We start from the raw sequence: 6,000 nt of genomic DNA, 5'->3' as shown, positions 1-6,000 counted from the left end.
GAATGAAGCCCAGAAAGGAGAGGAAGAGAGGAGTTCCTGATGGGCTATTCCAAAGAGAGGGGCATATTCTACAGTTGGAGAGTCCCTAGAGCATGAAGACTCGGAGGGGGAAGTTGTGTGAGGGCACTAGTTCATCACACCTGGATGGGGACAGAGATTCCTTGTGGATTATGGGGCGCTCAACATAGTTGGGGACCACCTGCAGAAATGTTTACCATATTTCATCATCTCTAATCGTTAACTCTTGTTGGATATAAGCAACTTCAAGTCTCCTTGGTAGGAAGAAAGTGTGCCATAGGACTCTGCCTCTGCACTCCTGAAGCCGTTGGCTTGTCTGGATGTTTAGTCATAGGCTAGGATCCAAGAACATAATTGTAAGGAGTGGACTGATAAGAGTAGGAGAGAAAGAGTAGCAGGAAAGAGGTAGAAAGAGATGAGAAAGCGGCAATTATGGCCCCTGAATTTCAGTGTTACAGTTTTTAAAGTGAGATTCTAACCCTCTGAAATTTTGAGCAGTTTTATGTGGGCAGTTCTTTTTTTTTTTTTAATCTCTAAGAAGAGGGTTAGTAGATTTCCTCAGATTCTCAGAAGACTGTGCATTACCCTTACCTGGCTTTGCTCAGAGGAATGATGTGGGCTGGTCTATGATCCCTTGACATCCACTGAGCCTTCTCAATGGCTGCCACTAGGGGCGGGAAGAAAGGGACAGAGGTGGTGGTGATGTCTGTGTGGTGTTTAGTCTCTAAGTTGTGTCCGACTCTTTGTGACTCCATAGATTGTAGCCTTCCAGGCTCTTCTGTCCATGGGGTTTTCAAGGCAAGAATCCTGGAGTGGGTTGCCATTTCCTCCTCCCAAGGATCTTTCTGACCCAGGGATTGAGCCCAAGTCTACTGTGTCTCCTGCATTGGCAGGCGGATTCTTTACCACCAAGCCACCTGGACAGAGAATATAGGGCAATTCCACCCCTACCCCGCCAAATTCAGTAAGAGCACTTTTTAAATTTTATTTTTTCATATAGAAATAGTTTTAAATTACACAAAAGTTGGAAAAATAACTAGGAAAAATGAAAACTAGGATTATCTAGCTGAAAAGGGTCCCTTAGTTCTCTTGTATCCATTCCCACGATTGTAGGCAGGCATCCTGCAATGGGTGCCTTGTGTCGACTCGGTGTCCGTGGCTTCATCATGGATTGCAACCACATAACATACTTTACGTTTTGCTGCTTTCCCTACTGATGACTCTCTTTCTCACTACCTATTTTCATTCTTGCCATGTAGACAATTTAACTGACACTTAGAAAGACTATTTAGTGGCATAGAAAAATATTTATAATTAAACCCTAAATGGAAAAAAGTAAAACCCAGTTACACAAAAACTTCCTGAGAAGTAATGAATAAAAGGTAAATTATTTGTGATACTGCACATCCTTATGATTCTCCTGGTTATTTCTCACGGCTACAAGTTGGCTGCTATTGCTCTCGCCATCATATCTACATTCCAGCAGAAACTAAGTAGGAGGAACAAGGAGAAGAGGACATTGCCTAAATCAAGCAGCAGAAACTTTCCCAGAAATCCCACAGCATGATTCTACACGTGTCCCATTGACCAACACTTTGACACATGACCAGACCTGGTTGGGAAATAGACAAAGAAAAAGGAGGTTGGGACTGGGGTTGGGATCAGCCAATCAATAACTACTCCAGGTGGCAATTGAAAAGTCACCCTGTCTAACTTTTGATCTTAAAATAGGAATCAAGTCAGGCCAGACTCAGAGAAGGCGATGGCATCCCACTCCAGTACTCTTGCCTGGAAAATCCCATGGACGGAGGAGCCTGGTAGGCTGCAGTCCATGGGGTCGTGAAGAGTCAGACTGGACTGAGCAACTTCACTTTTCCTTTTCACTTTCATGCATTGGAGAAGGAAACGGCAACCCACTCCAGTGTTCTTGCCTGGAGAATCCCAGGGACAGGGGAGCCTGGTGGGCTGCCGTCTATGGGGTCGCACAGAGTTGGACACGACTAAAGCAACTTAGCAGCAGCAGCAGGCCAGACTATGAAAAGAAATTTTCCTCCTCTCTCCTTTGCTCTCTTCTCCTCTACTCTCTTCTGTATTATAAAATGTAAAAATGTCAAGGGATGCCTTAATAGTGTTGAGGTTCATTGCTCCTCAATGCCTAGCTGTGAGTTTCCCTGTTCCTGTATATATGCCCTCCCTCTGCTCTACCCCTCGCCCACCCCCAACCCCACTCCAAGCCCAGCAGGAAAGCCTCCCTCCCTAGAAAGTTCCCCAATCAGCAGAATCAGCTGTGCCTCACCTGGTCTTCAGCCTAATGAGTTTCACCTCCCTGTCAAATCGTGAAATTATACAAACAAGCCAATCACATCCCTCCATGTGAACAAAGGGTTACCTCACTCTCTTCACCACAAAGCCTGACTCCTAGGGCGGTGGCTGGCTCTCTGTACTCCCAAGTACAGTCCTTGCATGGTCCTGCCTGGCTTGCGGCGTCCTCCTCCTCTTCTCTGTGAGTACATGCAGCAAGTGATCTGTCTGGCGTCTGGTGTGTGTGTTTAGCCACCTACTGTTTAGAATGAAGGAATCATCCCACACCAGTGGGGTGCATAGGAGTTGATCAGAATACCTGTGCTGATACCACAAGAGAGAACAAGATACATGCAGGCCTTGCCCTTAGGAGGCTTACCATCTTGTGGGAAAGGTATTTGCTTGTATTCTGTGTTTGCTGCTCCAAGTACCGGTGTAGGGTGCTATGGAGAGAGAGAGAGAGAGAGAGAGAGAGAGAGAGAGTGTGTGAGAGTGAGAGTGTGTGAGTGAGAGACTGTGAGAAAGAGAGTATGTGTGTGAGACAGAATGAGTGTGAGAGAGAGTATGAGAAAGTGTGCGAAAGAGTAAGAGTGTGAGAGTGTGAAAGAGCGTGTGAGAGAGTGAGAGAGAGTATGAGAAAGAGTGTGTGTGAGAGAGTATGAGAAAAAGAGTGTGAAAGAGTGAGAGTGTGAGTGTGTGAGAGAGAGAGTGTGAGAGAGGTGTGTGTGTGAGAGAGAGTGTGTGTGAGAGAGAATGAGTGTGAGAGAGTATGAGAAAGAGAGTGTGAAAGAGTAAGAGTGTGAGAGAGAGTATGAGAAAGAGAGTGTGTGTGAGAGACAGTTTGTGTGAGATTGTGTGTGTAAGAGAGAATGAGTGTGAGAAAGAGAATGTGAGAGTGTGTGTGTGAGAGTGTGTGTGTGAGAGAATGAGTGTGAGAGTATGAGAAAGAGTATGAAAGAGTGAGATTGTGTGGGAGTGTGTGAAAGAGAGTGTGAGAGACTGTGAGAAAGAGAGTGTGAGTGTGTGAGAGATGGTGTGAAAGAAAATGAGTGTGAAAAAGAGTATGAGAAAGAGTGTGAAAGAGTGTGAGAGTGTGTGAGAGAGAGTGTGTGAAAAAGAGAGTGACAGTGTGTGAGAGAGAGTGTGTGTGTACTACAGAGAAGTCTGGGTGAGACTGAGTTACCTAGGCAGAGGGATTAGAATAGAGAAGGGGCTTTGAAATTCAAGCTGAGAGTTTGAAGAGCTAAGAATAGAGGGGGGAAACTGCAGAGGAACTGGCTGAAGCAGAAGCTGGAGAGGGACACAGAGGCCAGGTCAGGGTGAGTCTTCTCAGCAGAGCGGGGAAGTTCAGGGGTTTCTGAGCAGGCACTGGCACGCTGCCTTCAGCAGGAGTACATGGATGGACATTTGCTTTTGGGAAGACCCCAGTGGCTTCAGTGTAGAGGATGGCAGGGCACCGGAATTAGGAACCAAAGAAACCCAGGGAGGCTTTGGCAGTGGTCTAAGCAGAGTGGCAAAACTTTACGGGAGGGACTGTTTGTGAGGTCCTGGACCAGTAGACACAGAGAAACCCATGGTCTCTTAGTGTGACTTTACACTCACGGGCTTTTGTTTTTACCTTCATCATAAAGGTCAGGGAAGGGAAAGCTACCTGCTTACACAGGACAAGGCATCAGTTGCTCATGACATACGTTTTATATTAGAACTTTCTGCATCTGCCAGTAAAAGAAAATAGAGCTCCAGTGGCTTACACGAATTGGGACTTTCCGCCCCCGCCCCCCCCCCACAAAGAAAGGTGGTTGGTTCAAAGGAATCAAAGCAGATGCCACTTTTGGGGTCTCCCTCATTGTCCCATGGAGGCTTCTGCAGCTGCATCCATTATGCATTCAAGGCAGGAGGAAGGGTAAGTGAGAAAGCCCGCGCTGGCTTTCTGTGACTTTATGTATCCTTGTAGCAGAAAAGAAAAATGTTTTACAAATGACCTTTCCCAAATGACTGCTGCTTAGTCCTCACAGACACGGGCTACCCCAGCTGCATGGGAAGCTGGGATGGCAAGCATCGATTTTGAGGACCATCTGCAAGGAGGTAGAAAGGGAGAAGGGTGCTGGTAATGGCAATTCAGCAGCCAATCAGCCACAAGTGTCTTATACTGGAGGGGAAAGGGGAAGCTGTGGAGGCAAGCATGCAGCAGGGGTCAGCCACAGTCGTGAATTTTATGAAAGGTTTGCTGGGAAACTACATTTAAGAAAATATATATGGTGACTACGATTCCCTTGACAGCACGACTGAGTGATTTGCAATGTACTTGCATTTCATGGCCCTGGTTCCAAGTACCGTCACCCGCTTTCAAGTCAGACACTTGAGTTGTTTCAGAATCACCAGGCTGGTCTGGTATTAAATTGCACATGTGTACGTGCACACGCAGACCTTTCAGGAGCCCCCAGTGTATGGTGGTGAGCGTGCTTGCTCTTCTGGTGGCCGTGGCATCAGCACCGTCGATTTGTTTGGGCAGATATGCTTCTTTCTAAGACTGGAACTCCAGGAAGATTAAAACTACCCTCTGCCCCAGGTCTTTTGCCATAGATCTGAAATCTAAATTCCTTGAAAGCAGTTTTATGCCTATGGTATCATGTGATTCTCATGGCAGTCCTGCAAAGCAGGCTTGGCTCACCATTTTAGAAGAGCAAACTGACCCAAAGAAATGAAATGATTTGCTTGTAGTGTGTGAGGGTCAGCAGCCCTGCTCCAAAGGAAGACTTCTGGGTTCAGATCCCAGCTCCTTCTAATGCTGGGCGACTCAGAAGACTTTGAAGCGAGGCCACTGAAATACGGGAGGAAGACCAGTATTGACAAATGGAACTATAATTCTAGCTTAGGAAAATCTGGGAAAAGACTCTTATGTGTCTGTGTGATAATAAATCACCCTGAAACTTAGTCACATAAGCCACCCATTGTTTTATCATGCTCATGTATTCTGTGGTTTAAGAACCACAGGGGATGGTCTGTCTGCTCTATGATATGTGGGGCCTAGTTGGGAAGAGTTAGATGTTTGAGTTGCTCCATTACTGGGAGCTGAAGACTTTCAACTTACATGTCTGGTCCCTGCATAGGAATGACTCCAACGTGGGCTCAGATGGGACAATTGACTTATGTACCTGTTTCTCAAGGTGGCTTGAGCATCCCATTTTTTAAATTTAATTATTTTATATTAAAGTATAATTGATTTACAATGTTGTTAGCTTCAGCGTTCAGCAAAGTGATTCAGCTATACATACGTGCTGTGCTTAGTTGCTCAGTCCTGTCCAGCTCTTTGCTACCCCATGGACTGTAGCCCACCAGGCTCCTCTGTCCATGGGGATTCTTCAGGCAAGAATACTGGAGTGGGTTGCCAGGTCTTCCTCCAGGGGATCTTCCCAACCCAAGAGCTGAACCCAGGTCTCCCACATTGCAGGTGGATTCTTTACTGTCTGAGCCATTAGGGAAGCCCCAGCGATGCATATACACATATCCATTCTTTTTGTATTCTTTTCCCATATAGGTTATTACAGATTATTGATTAGAGTTCCCTGTGTTATAACAGTAGATCCTTGTTGATTAGTTCATTCTTTTTTGCAGTTGAGTAATATTCCATTGTATGTATGCATCACATCTTCTTTACCTATTCTTCTGTTGATGGACATT

General features: G+C 45.9%; 1 long non-coding RNA gene across 1 annotated transcript in view; it reads left to right on the top strand.

The window, feature by feature from the left end:
- Positions 1–2,393: 2,393 nt before the first annotated feature.
- Positions 2,394–6,000, top strand: part of LOC123465731 — a 63,232-nt gene continuing 59,625 nt past the window's right edge. The window contains exon 1 of the long non-coding RNA XR_006641019.1: positions 2,394–2,521. This is a non-coding gene — a long non-coding RNA (uncharacterized LOC123465731). The remainder of the gene's footprint in view (positions 2,522–6,000) is intronic.

This window comes from Bubalus bubalis, chromosome 4, assembly GCF_019923935.1.
Source record: "Bubalus bubalis isolate 160015118507 breed Murrah chromosome 4, NDDB_SH_1, whole genome shotgun sequence".
Classification (NCBI taxonomy): Eukaryota; Metazoa; Chordata; class Mammalia; order Artiodactyla; family Bovidae; genus Bubalus; species Bubalus bubalis.
The sequence above is the reverse complement of the archived record's forward strand: the minus strand, read 5'-3'. Positions and strand labels throughout refer to the sequence as shown.